At 34.8% G+C, this 14,380-nt stretch overlaps 1 protein-coding gene across 1 annotated transcript in view; it reads left to right on the top strand.

Moving 5' to 3' along the window:
• LOC138839809 (uncharacterized) overlaps window positions 1-14,380 on the top strand; it is a 351,218-nt gene that overhangs the window by 148,986 nt on the left and 187,852 nt on the right. The gene's annotated exons all lie outside the window — the stretch shown is intronic.

Below are 14,380 nucleotides of genomic sequence, written 5' to 3'. Positions count from 1 at the left end.
AGAAGGTGAGTGATGAAACCTTGTGTACATGGCTGTATGTAGGATGGACAAAAGGACAAAACCCCAAGTTCTTTGTCCTGAGTCGTATCATAGGGTTTTGTAGATGAGGAGGAAATGCACTTGTTTTTAATCATCACTGACAAATGCCACTATATTGGTCTGGAATAAAAAAAATTCCCAAAGAAGTTGCTGTGCGTGCATCATAGTTTCTTAAAGCTTAAAACCAGTATATGTATGACAATGACATTTTGTGGCCAATAATTGGTATTTAAATGTTTATGTAATTTACCTTATGTAACCTCTGCCATCCTGTGTGGCTTACCTAAATGTTATCATTTCATTATTTTAATCTACAAAGTATTTTCTTCCTTTTCAAGCCTTTCTCTTAGAATTTAATAAATATTCTATCTTTCTAACTGGAAGAAATGTTAGTGAAATATGCATCATGAACCTGGTAACAAAAACAGTGGATTGTAACAACCTTATAGATTTTATGACTTGGAACATGAAATAGGCAAAAGAAAAAAGTGATGATTGATGTTTATCTTTTTAGTCTAGGAACCTGTTAATACAGGTAGGATTCCAGTGAAACAGAAAAGCAATGTGCTTATTAGTTTACAAAAGCTACATTGATGGTGTTTTACTTAAAGATATTATTTACCATAGCCCTTACCACATTCCAGGATTTACTCTAATTACTCATTATACATTAACATATTTAATACTCACAAATATTCTATGACATGGTTATAATTAGTTTGATTTTATAGATGGAAGTTCAGAGGCACAGAGAGATTACTTATAATTTCTCCAGTTTTATTGTTAGTTATTGATGAAATTGAGACTGGCTTCAGAGTTAGTGCCTTAGCTATGATGATCCCATTTGACAATCCTTCTCATTAGATTCTGATAACCTGTGAAGATTAGCCCAATTCTTAGTTTGAAATTTTCTATATTGTTCCAAATTAATTGATGTAATATTCTTCCATATAAAGCCTAAAATACGTGATCTGGCTTTAGGATGAAGCAAACAAAATAAAAGAGAATAAAAGTTATTATACAATGTAGACATTTTTTGAGAGTTGAAAAGTAAGAAGGCATTGGACAATCCAAAGTCACAATGATTTACTGCTGTTTTCCAATGCGTTCTATTGTTTTAGCTCTTACATTTAGCTTTATAATCCACTTTGAGTTAATTCTTGCAATGATGAGAGATAGTTTCTGAGTTCATTCTTTATGGAAACTTGTATTATGGTATTGTAAAAGTGATGTTCAGTGTGGTTACAATTATGTAAGTCAGATAAAGACTACATTTTTTAAAAATGTCACCCCTTCCCTCCCTGTGTCCCAGTTTTCCCCTCCTGTCCTCACCCACAAGTTTTATAGTTCATTTTCAACATAGAGGCTAGTATCACTGCTGCATTTCCTCACCTTTTGTCCAACATTTCTGTGCTCCCCTAGCCTTCCCAAAGACAGATAAATGGACAAACAAATCAAAAGAAAACAAAAACAGCAGCAACAACAAAAAGTCACTTAGTTTTCATTTCCTGGAGTTCATTTTCATAAATATTTTATGTCATCAGATGCAGATAGCTATTGCACCTTTGTGTGGCTATCAGCATCATTTGCTGAAAACTATGCTTTCCTTTTTGAAATGTATAGACATCCTCATTGAAAGGTCGGTGGACTGTAGTTTACCAATTCACAATTCTCTTCCATTGATCAATGTGTCTGTTATTATGAAAGCCTTATACTGACTTTATTACTTCAGCATTTAAGTAAGTTTTATTTTGTTTTATTTTTTGCATATCTTTATTGTAAAGGTAATGAACAGGGGTTACAGTTATGTAAGTAATGTAATGAGTAAATTTCTTTTCGAACACTTATCCACTTCCTCATTTTCTTTAAGTTTTAAAATCATGAAGCATAAATCCTCCAATTCTATTCTTTATCAAGAAAAATTTTCCCAGCATTTTCTATTGTCCCTAGCATTTTCACAAGAGTTTATTATTTTAAAAATATGATTGATGACAACTAAAAATTTTATATATTTATGAAATATAATGTGTATGTTTTATGGAACTACTAAAGTAAAACAAGATATACATTGCCACCATATGAATTTTAAAATTAACTTATCTTCTGTAACAGTGCCACTTGTGATTGCGCTAAATCTGTTTTAAAAAAAAGTTAGTGCCCTTTAAAAATACTAAATCTCTCAATTAATGATCACTGGATATATTTCCATAACTATCTATCTGTCTATATTCCTTTCCTCAATTTTATTCTTAATTACTGTACAATATCTGATACTATTGTAGATTATTATTTTAATTTAATATATTACACTAGTTATATACAGGGGAGTTTCATTGTTAAATTTCCACACATGTTTACAATATGTTTCAATCAATTTCATCCCCTCTATTGTTCTTCCATTTCCCCTTCCCTCTTCTTTCATAGAACAATTTTAACAGATTTCTTTGTTCAATTTTCATTTATAAACAATCTATTTCAACTATATTCATCCTCAATTTTCCCTTCCTTTTCCCTGTCTCCATCTATCTACTCTCTTAGACAGATTCATATCCTGTGTTTATCCATATATAGTTATGTAAATGAACATATATTGGGTTATGCATTGCTAGTGTCTAGAAGTATGATTTTATATTTTTATCTTTGTCCTAAAACATATTTTGAAATAATTTCTTTCAATAATTTTTATTGATTGCTGATTTTTACATATGAAAACTTTACCTAACAATATAGACTATTTTACTTCTTTTCCTATTGGAATGCCTTTCATTTATATTTCATTCCCTACTAATATGGCTAGAACAGCTAATACACAATGTTTAATAGAAGTGACTGAGTGTCATTGTTTTTTATTCTAATCTTAGTGGGGAAAGCATTCAGTCTTCCAACATTAATTATGATATTAGCTATAAGGATTGTGTGTGTGTGTGTGTGTGTGTGTGTGTGTGTGTGTATCTGTGTGTCTGTGTGTGCCAGTCCTGGAGCTTGAACTCAGGTTCTGAGTGCTATCCCTGAACTTTTTTTTTTTGGGGGGGGTCTGGTCGTGGGGCCTGAACTCTGGGCCTGGGCGCTGTCCCTCAGCATTTCAGCTCAAGGCTAGCACACTACCACTTGAGCCATAGCACCACTTCTGGCTTTTTTTCCCCTGCTTATGTGGTGCTGAGGAATCGAACCCAGGGCCTCATGCATGCAAGGCAAGCACTCTACCACTAAGCCACATTCCCATCCCCTGTCCCTGAACATTTTTGCTCAAGGCTAATGCTCTCCTACTTGAGCCACAGCTCTACTTTGGCTGTTTTGGTAGTTTCTTAGTGGAGAGAAGAGTCTCATGGACTTTCCTTCCCAGACTTGTTTCAAACTGCAATCCTCAGATCTCAGCCTCCTGAGTAGCTAGAATAGTTTCGAGGTTTTTTTTTTTTTTAATGCTGTATTTTATACTCATGTAGTTTCCTTGTATTCCTAGTTGGCTGATTAATTTTATTAGGAGGGTAATATATTTTATCTATTCTCTTTATTCAGATAAGCAAGTATTCTTTGTTATTTAGAAATATAGTATTCAACATTGATATTTGGCTGTTAAACTTATTGTTCCTGAAGTAAATCTCACTTTGCCAGAGTGTGTAATCTTTTAAATGTTGCTCAATTTGTTTTAATAATTAACTTAGGGTGTAGAAATTATATAACTATGTATGTATTTAAAATAGTACCTTGGTATGTAGCTGAGCTACCTAACTCACTATATAGCCTCAGCCTCCCAAGTTCTGGGGTTACAGAGGCACACATTACACCAGGTTCAAAATTTATATTTTATAACAGAATATTTTTAATCATATGGTTAGGTGTTTATGAGTATGAGTTTATTACAGAATATAAATGAATTTTTTAGTGTCATACATTCTTAATTCAAATGTACTTATGTGCAACAAAATAAAATCTAAAAGAAGTGGGTTAAAATAAGATTTATATACTGCATGTATCTGACTAGAACAGTCATCTTGAAATATATCTACTACATATTTAATATATTATCGTATTGCTCACAGCTTTCTTCAATATTTCCTTTCCTATTTATATTAGATAATCACACTTTATCATCAATTATATTATTTCTCCTAAATTTACCAGCATTCTCTCATTGGTGAGGAAAGTAACAGAAATAAGTTTTGATCACAAAATTATAGTGATCAAAAGAACATGATATTAGCATATATACAAACACTTACATCAACAAGTAGACAATGTAGAGTGCCTAGAAGTAACCCTACACAGGTACAGCCTGATGATTTCAGAGGAAAAAAATTACCAAAAACAGAATTGGAAGACAACATTTTCAATAAACTTTTATTTTAATTGGATATTTGTATGTAGAAGAATGAAACCACAGCCTTTCCTCAGTTTACAAAAATAAAATGAATATGAATTAAAAACCTGAAACTGTGAAACTACTAGAAGGAAACATAGGGGAAAAAATTTAAGTCATTGGAATGGGAAAGAATTTTTAGATAAGATTTTGGTCAAAATGAACGAGTAAATAAATAAAAAGAAATAACTGGGATAACAATTTTATTTTTTTTAATTTAGTTAATATTTAAGGTTACCAACTGGCAAAATAAATAGCTTCACAAAACTTTTATGAATTTTAAAATATAAAATGTAAAATATAAAGAATAGAGAAGTGTTTTTAGTTCTTGCCTGCCTGCCTGCCTGCCTGCCTTCCCTCCTTTCTTCCTTTCCTCCCTCCTTCCCTCCTTCCCTCCTTTCCTTTCTTGTGACAGTCCTGGGACCTGAACTTGGGTCTCGGGTCTGTCCCTGACCTTGCTCAAGACTAGCACTCTTCCACTTGAGCCACAACTCCACTTACAGATTTTTGGGTAGTTTAGTGGAGAAAAGAGTATCACAGACTTTCCTGCATGGGCTGGCTTCGAACCACGATCTCAGCCTTCTGAGTAACTAGGTTATAGACATGAGCCATTGGCACCTGACTTGATGTTAGTCTTGATAATCAAAAAAAGAATTTTTCACAATTGTTAGTAATATACTAACTTGAAACCTCTGTAAGGCTGCACTAATTTTCAATGTTTCAACACTTGATGGGGCCCTAATATTTTATTTTTCATCAGTCTATTGTAGGTGTATTTTCACAGTTTTAACACTAGAGGGAGAACACAGCCTATTTTTGTGCTCAAATTGCGTTAGTATTTTGTTTAGCACAAATGAAGGAATACCTTAAAAAGGCAGTCAATCCCTGCAAGCCTCTCCCTGTATTTCAAGGCAGTGCAGACACCTTGCCTTCTGTCACCAACTTGTAGTTAGGCACTCTGGAATTCTTCTCAACTGTAAGATCACTGTGGAGGGAACACCAGTCCAATGTCAGGCTCCTATGCTACACCTGTAGTCACGAATTCTTCTATGCTATATCACACTCAGGAATATTCTAGTATTAATGAGCAATTCTTAAACTATCTGTTTTAAATTCCTGTCATTCTTTTTTTTTGTCGGTCATGGGGCTTGAACTCTGGGCCTGAGCACTGTCTCAACAGTTCAGTGCAAGGCTAGTGCTCTACCACTTGAGCCACAGCACCACTTCCGGTTTTCTGGTGGTTTACTGAAGATAAGAGTTTCACGGGTTTTCTAACCCAGGCTGGCTTTGAATCGTGATCCTCAGATCTCAGCCTCCTAAGTAGCTAGGATTACAGGCATGAGCCACTGGTTCCCGGCCATGTCATTCACTTTTTAAAGGCCAAATTCCACTTATCAGAGAAAACAGGTACCTTTCTCAGCCGGACTTATTTTGAGAGATCATCTGTGAGTTGTTTCTTGAATGGGAAATTGACTAGATTTCCTATAAATATTATGAAACATATTTTGAGTTACGATTTTAGCATGAGGAATTTAACTTTACTTTGTATATAGAATAGGAAATTCAAATTCATGTTAGTGCCTATTATTACACTGAAAAAGAGTGAAAGTTTAGGATTATGTAGATGCCGGGAAAATTGACCTTTTATTTTCTTTGGTAAATTGGTATTTCAGTAATATAAATGAGTTTATATCAGTTGTAAACTGGTTTTTGATGGCATCCTTGTGTTCCTATGAACTTGAATCTTAAATTGTGACATATAAAGAGTATACAGAAAAAATATGCCCAAGTTTAATCATGGCACTTAAAGAAGGTTATAACATAACATGATTTAGTAGTAAATAAGTTATTTTCCTCACATCTTGAGAATGTTTACTGTTGTTTTGTTTGGCTAACAAAAGTAATGCACATTTGTTTTGAAAAATTCAGATGATATAGAAATGCAAAAAATAAAAATAGTCCCTATTCATCTCTATTCCCCACAATAATGCTTTAGAAGGAACCATTGTTAATTGTTGTTATGTTTTGGAAGGTTTTTATACTAATTAAAAATTATATATATGTATATTTATGTGTGTGTCATGTATGTGATTTTGAGGGAAATTGTGATCATACTATACCATCACTTGCTACCATGAGACTCATATATAGGAAAATAGTTGTTACTATAGAACAAATGGGCACATCTGTTATATCACATAAGTACCTATTTTTACTCTCCTATAGCTAAAACACTAGACAAACTGTGAATAGTACTGTAATGAACTTGGGAATATGATATGTTTACAAGGTGATGATTTAAGTTCATTTTGGTATATATCCAAGAAGGTGATTTTTGTCCCATGTGGTGCTTCTGTTTTTAATTTCTTTTGAACATCATACAGTTCTGCATAATACTTGCTGTCCCTGAGCCTCTTTGTGTTCAAGGCTAGCTCTCTACTACTTGAGCCACAAAGTCACTTCCAGCTTTTTCTGAGTAGTTTATTGAGTCTCATGGACTTTTCTGCCCAGGCTAGCTTTGAACCATGATCCTTAGATCTCAGCCTCCTGAGTAGCTAGGATTGCAGGTGTGAGCCACTGGTGCCTAGCTATCTCTTTTTTTGATAAGGGCTATTCTAACATAGGTGTAAGGTAGAAACTAACAGTGGTTTCCATCATTATTAGTACTATTAAGCAAGTTTTCATGTACCAGCTGTCAATTTATGTCAAATTTGGTTTGTTTATTAAATTGTATGTTTCTATTTGTTCATTCATTCATTCATGTAATTTTTTTGACTGTATTGGTCTTGAACTCAAATCCTAGGCTGAGAGCCACACTTCCAGATTCTTTTTGTTGCTTACTTAGAAGTAAGAATTTTGTGGATGTTCTGCTTGGTCGCTCCACACAGTGATCCTCAGTTCTCAGCCTCCTGAGTAGCTAGAATTATAGGTGTGTGCCACTGACAATTGGGTTGAGCTGTATGTTTCTTATGGAGTTGTATGAGTTATTTGCTTTGTTTGTGCTTTAGCACTAGGGAATAAATTAAGTAGCTTGAGCTTTACAGGCAAGCCCTCCATTGCAACCCATCTTTGTATTGATTTTTTTTAAGTAGATACTCTCTTTACACCCCAACCAGCTTGTGCAGCAATCCTTTTACTTGTGCTTCTTAGGGTCACTGGAGATGTCAAACAGATTCCACTGTCACTCAGCCATTGGATCATTGGATCTTCCCCAAATAGGTGGGAAACAGACACATATCACTATGCCCAGGCATGTGTTGAAAAAGAGTGTCTACAATATTTTTGCCTGGCTAGCCCTGATCCTTTCCTTTCAAATAATTAAGATTACAGCTTAAGCCACCTCTCCTGACCACTCTGTATTTTGAATGATAATCCCTTATCAGATGCATGGTTTTCTTTTTTTGTCCAATCTAGAGATTGTCTTTTTATTGTATTGTTTCTTTTGCTGTACACAAGCTTTTTGATTTGCTGTATTACCATTTATTTATTTTTGCTTTTGTAACCTGAGCTTTTGGTTTAGAATCCAATAAATTACTGCAAAACCTTGTGTCCAGGTGTTTTACCTGTTTTTCTCTAGAGTTTCTGTGGTTTCAGATCTTATGCTTTTGAACATTTTTCCCATTGTAAGATTGTTTCTGAATAAGGTATAATTTAAGGGTTCATATTTACTTTTTATATATAAATTCAGTTTTGCTTCCATGACTTATTTACAAGACTAACATTTTCCCTATTGAGTCTTTTAGATGACTTTGTTGTTAATTAGTTGATCATTTATATTTCGGTTTATTTCTGGCCACTACATTTAGTTCTCTATTCCAATATTATAGTCTTTCAATTACTATAGATTTATAGTGTAATTTTAAGTCAAGAAATGTAGTGCCACCAACTGTGGCTATTCAGTCTTTGGGGATTCCATCAAAAATATACTAAGAATTATTTTTTTCTATTGCTCTTAAGGGTATTCCTGAGATACTGATAGGAATTGTATTGAATATGAAGATCTTTTCAATAGCATAGATATTTAACAATATTAAAACTTCTGATTCATAAACATAGGAAATTCTTTACTTCATCGTATTACTTTAATTTATTTTATCAACACTGTATGTTTCCCAGTATATATTTCTAAATATCTTTTTGATATCATGAATAAAACTTTTTATTAAAATAACACTAATTTTTGTGTTGATTTTTTTTAAATTCTTTTGAATTCATTCATTGATTAATACTCATCAATAAAACTAGGTTCATAAATAACAAACCACCAAATACCTATGTAGTTCTGAATCAGGCACTCGATAGATGGTGTGCTTCTCTTCTATGCCATTCCATAGAGTTCTTTTTCAGTGACTATCTTTATCTTTTTGAAAATAATTACCCTGAATCACTATTTTGTCTTCACAATATATGTTGTGTTATAGCTATACAAAGATGTAAAATATTTTTGCTTTCTAGTATTTCTATATTCCCTGAATGTTATGATTCTAAGATCCATTCATTATAATTTATATGGCTGAAGCTTTGTCAGTGACATTAATTTATACTATTGCATTGTGTGACCATTTCATAGTTAGTTATATAATTCTCTTACTATATGCATATGTGTAATTTCTACTTTTTAAAAAAATATTTTATGGTGGCCAACATCAACAGTGCTCTTGTGGGATATTTTATCATACATTTGTCGCAGGAGATTTATAGCATTAAAGTCTAAGGATAAAGTTGTTGGGTTATATAGTGTAAAAATGTTCAGCCATATCCAATAAATAGTTCCGTATCTTTCAAAGTTAGTGTAAGACATCAAGCTACCTTTTCTCCTATACTTCATATTGCCAGACCCCTCAATTTTTGCCAGTCTAGTCATGTAAAGTAATATATCATTATGCACTTAATTTGTATTTTCCTTATTGTTTTAATATGTTTTTGTTGTTGTAAAGGTGATATACAAAGGGTTTACAGTTACATGAGTCAGGTAATGAATACATTGCTTTCTGAACAGTATCACTTCTTCCCTTGATTTTTCCTGTTTTTTCCCTCCCTGTGCCCCTCCATCACAAGTTGTATTTTCTTTTTTTCTCCTTAATATGTTTTTTATTGTAAAGATACTGTACAGAGGGGTTACAGTTACATTAGCTACATAATGAGTGCATTTCCTATCTAACATTGTTACATTCTCCTTGTCTTATTCCTGAATTTAGATGAAATGGCTTCAGCTTTTTGCCATTAAGTGTAATGCTTGCTGTAGGTCTGTCATACACAGCCTTTATTATATTGAGGAATGTTCCAAGAATTCCTAGTTTTTCCAGAGCTTTCATCATAAAGGTGTTTTAGATCTTGTCAAATGTTTTTTTTTTTCTGCATCTATTGAGATAACCATGTGGTTCTTATTCTTGCTCTTGTTAATGTGATGAATTATATTAATTGATTTGCATATATTAAACCACCTTTGCATCCCTGAAATGAATCCTGTTAGATCATGGTGTATGATTTTTTTGATGAGTTGTTGAAATTGATTGGCCAAAATTTTATTGAGAAGTTTTGCATTGATGTTCATCAAAAAAAATGGGTCTAGCCGGGCGCTGGTGGCTCACGCCTGTAATCCTAGCTACTCAGGAGGCTGAGATCTGAGGATCACGGTTCAAAGCCAGCCCGGGCAGGAGAGACCGTGAGACTCCTATCTCCAATAAACCACCAGGAAACCGGAAGTGGCGCTGTAGCTCAAGTGGTAGAGCGCTCGCCTTGAGCTGAAGAGCTGAGGGACAGCGCCCAGGCCCAGAGTTCAAGCCCCACGACTGACAAAAAAAAATGGGTCTGTATTTCTCTTTCTTTGATGAGTCCTTGACTGGTTTTGGGATGAGGGTTATGAAGGCTTCATAGAAGGAGTTTGGTAGTGAACTTTAACTTTCAAATTCATCAAAGAGTTGGAGGAGTATTGGTATCAGTTCTGCTTTGAAGGCCTTGTAGAATTCAGCTCTAAATCCATCTGGTCATGGGCTTTTCTTGGGTGGGGGGTCTCTTATTGATGTTTCTATTTTGATGCTTAATATGGGTATATTACATTGGTTTAACTCATCATAATTTAGTTTGGCATGTCAATATTTTCTAGAAATTCCTCCATTTCTTCCAGATTCTCAAACTTATTAGCATAAAGGTTTGAGAAGTATTCCCTTATAATGTTCTGAATTTTGTTTGTTTGTGTGGTGATGTTACCATTCTTATCTCTGACTTTGTTTATATGAGTGTGTTCTCTTCTTTTTCTAATTAGATTTGCTATGGATCTTTCAATTTTGTTAACTTTTTCGAAGAACCAACTATTTGTTTTGTTGATTCTTTCTGGGTTTTTTTACTCTAATATATTTAATTTTTATTTAATTTTGATTATTTCTTTCCATCTACGGGATTAGGGTTTAGCTTGTTGCTCTTTTTCAAGAAGCTTCAGCATCCTTGTTAAAATGATCGCTTCAGATATCTCCAACTTGCCTTTGCTGTGTCCCAGAGGAGCTGATGATTTGTGTGTTCACTTTTGTTAATTATCATGAATATTTAAATTTCCCTTCTAATCTCTTCTGTGATCCACTGGTGGTTCAACAGTGTGTTGTTCAGCCTCCATGTATTACAGGATTTTCTTTGGTGGCTTTTGGTGTTGAATTCTAATTTTATTCCCTTGTGGTCTGAGAGAATGCAGGGCATAATTTCAGTGTTTCTGAATTTGGAAAAATTTGCTTTGTGGCCTAGAATATGGTCTATTTTGGAGAATGTTCCATGTACTGTTGAGGAGAATGTGTATTCTGATGCTGCTGGTTGAAATATTTGGTAGATGCCTGTTAAGTCTAGTTGATCTATGGAGTTGTTTAGGTCTGAGGTTTCTCTGTTGAGTTCTTGCTGGGTTGACCTATCCAGCAGGGATAGTAGTGTGTTAAATTCCCCAACAATAATCTCTTTGGATCTATATGTGATTTTAGGGAAACTAGTGTTTCTTGGATAAATTTGGTTGCTCTGTTATTTGGTAGATAGATGTTTAGAATTGTAATATCTTCCTGAAGGAGAGATCCCTTAATTAGTATGTAGCAACCTTCTTTATCTCACTAATTTTAATTTGAAGTCTATTTTATTTGATATTAGGATTCCAACTCCTGCCTGCTTATGGGGGCTGTTTGCTTGGTAGATTTTATTCCAACCTTTCACTTTCAGAATATGTTTGTTTTTGTGGGCAAGGTTTGTCTCTTGAAGGCAGCAGATAGAAGGATCTTGCTTTTTAATCTAACTAGACAATCTACTGAGAGTTAGGACTGAGAGGTGTTTGGTAGTTCCTGCCACGGTATCCACCTTCTTGGGGACTATGCCAACTGTGTTCTTTCTAAGTTTCTTGGATTCCCAGGGGTCTGTTTCTTGGCCTTTATTGTGCTCTTGTTGGTTTTCTATATGTAGGACATCTTTAAGCATCTTTTGCAGGGCTGGTTTTGTGGAGATATATCGTTTTAGTTTTTCTTTGCTATGGAAGGTTTTTATTTGACCTTCCATTATGAAGGAGAGTTTAGCTGGGTACAGTATTCTTGGTTGATAGTTGTTTGTCTTTAGGGCCTGGCATATATCATTCCAGGCTCTTCTTGTTTTCCCTGTCTCTGCTGAGAAATCTGAAGTTATTCTGATTGGTTTCCCTTTATAGGTGATTGGTCTTATCTCCTTGACAGCTTTAAGGATCCTTTCCTTGCTCTGAATCGATCCTGTGTGGATTATGTGACAGTGGAATATCCTGTTCTGGTCTGGTCTATTTGGGTTCTAAAAGCATCTTGTATATGAATAGGCCTATTCGTTTGCATGTTTTGGAAGTTCCTTACTAGAATCCTGTTAAATAAATTTCCTAGACTATTAACTTCTTTCTCTAGGTGCTCCTCTACACCCATTATCCTCAAATTAGGCCTTCTAATGGTGTCTCCTAGGTATTGAATAGATCTATCATATTTCTTGTATTTGTCTTGAATAGTTGTCTGTTCTTTCTGTATAATATCTAGGCTGTCTTCAGTCCGAGATTTGATCTTCTACATGATCTAACCTACTGTCAAAACTTTCTACTTTGTTTTTTATTTCCTGTCCTTCTAATTGATCAGATTTGATGGCTTCAAATTCTTTGTTGGAGCTTTGTTTTAGATTTTGTATGGTCGTCTTTACTTCCTTAATTTGGTTTTCAGTGTTCATTCTCAAATCTCTTAGTTGATTAGTTATGTTTTCATTGGACTCTCTTTCCTTTTGTTGGGCTTCATTCAGCATTCCCTTTGTGGCCACCCTGGATTCTTCCAGCTCTCTGTCTGTGGATTCCATGAATGCCTCCATTAATCTTCTCTATTCTCATCCCAGTCACGCAATTCCTGAATTGATCTTATATTAGCCTCATCATGCTTGTGATATTCCTGTATTAATCTTTGTTTAGCCTTATCATGCTCATGATATCCCTGTATTAATCTTTGGTTACCCTCATCATGCTCGCAATATTCCTGTATTAATCTTTGGTTAGCCTAATCACGCTCACACATTTCCCTATCGTGCTCACATTGAGACCTTTGCCAGGCTTTCAAATTTTTCATTCAGCTTATTTACCAGTAGTGCTTGTAGAGCATTTTTGAAACTCTCCTCTGGGTTATTCATAGACTGCTCTGTTGCTTAATTGTCATGAGCGGGAGTTGAAATACCTAGACTTGCCATTTTTCTTGTGTTTTTGCTTTTTCTACCCATTTGGGTATGATAGCCAAACTGATTCTGAGCTAGAACACTATTTTAAAGCAAGCATCAACCAGAGCCCTGTAGCTGCACAGATTGTTTGATCCAGTCAAAATGGGTACAGATATAATGTAGTTCAATAGATACAATCTAGTTCAACAACAAACAGCTAGGGATCAATGGACTAAGAAAGATCAAGGAAGGGGTCAGCAGACCAGAAATTAATAGGTTTAGGGAGAATTGTGAGGAGAAAATAAGATTGGAGGAATTTAAGAAGGGAAGATGAGAGTGATTCAGAGAAATGGCAGGGATAGAAGAAAAGGAGAAGAGAGATAAAAAGGAAAGATAAAAAATTAAAAATGTTAAAAGGAACACTTACAAATTTATATAAGTATAAAGAAATAATTCTACAATTAATGGAGTTAAAGGCTGAGAGTTTGTGATTTGAGCAATATCTGAATTAGGTATGCACACAATGAAGGATAAAGTCTAATAATTAAAGACAGGTATATATCTGGGGATGAATAGGACAGCAATTAAACAAAGCAAAAAAGTACCAAAAGGGAAAAGATTATAAAGAGGATATTTAAAAAATAATAAAAAAGAAACAACAAAAAAATTAAAAATAATAAAATGAAAAAAATAGACAACAGTTTTAAAATAGGTATAAAAAGTCTTAAAAAGTTTTTGGGGGGTGGGCAGGGGGAGATCTTGTGTCTCCCATGTGTCTGTAACCAGTCTCTTGGTGGTGGAGTCTCTGGTTTGCTTGTGTTGTTTGGATGTCCTGTGGCTTGGTTGGTTTCTCAAACCAGTTTGTTTGGGTAAGCTGAAGGAAGCTCTTCCTTACCTGGGAGCTTATGTCACCTTCCCAGGCTAGTTCAATGGGAGGACTATCTACTTTGTTTATCACAAAAGAGCGAGGTGGCTGTTTCCTCTAGCTTGGAGTTGCTGTGTGAGGTGCTAGTTTGTAGGTAGGGCTGTGGCCCATCAGTGATCAGTAGCTTTACCCTGATGGGCAAACTCCTGAGAGACTCAATCAGCCCAGTCTGGAGCCAATCTCAGGATTTATGTGTAACCAGTTTCCAATTGTTTAAGGGTTGGAGTTGCTTCCTATGCTGCAGATGCATAGGGTAGCCTCTGGCTCTGTTCACCCACCCACAGGGAGCTGCCTCCACTTGGGAGGGGCATCCCTCCCCAAGTGTGGAGCTGAGCCCTGGGCAGATTAGATCCTTTGACCTGTTAAATGGCTCCTAATATCTTCTTCTGAGG

This window comes from Dipodomys merriami, unplaced genomic scaffold (genome assembly GCF_024711535.1).
Source record: "Dipodomys merriami isolate MVZ:Mamm:240054 unplaced genomic scaffold, mDipMer1.0.p SCAF_3, whole genome shotgun sequence".
Taxonomy (NCBI): Eukaryota; Metazoa; Chordata; class Mammalia; order Rodentia; family Heteromyidae; genus Dipodomys; species Dipodomys merriami.
Note: the sequence above shows the minus strand (reverse complement) of the source record. Positions and strands in the feature narration are given on the sequence as shown.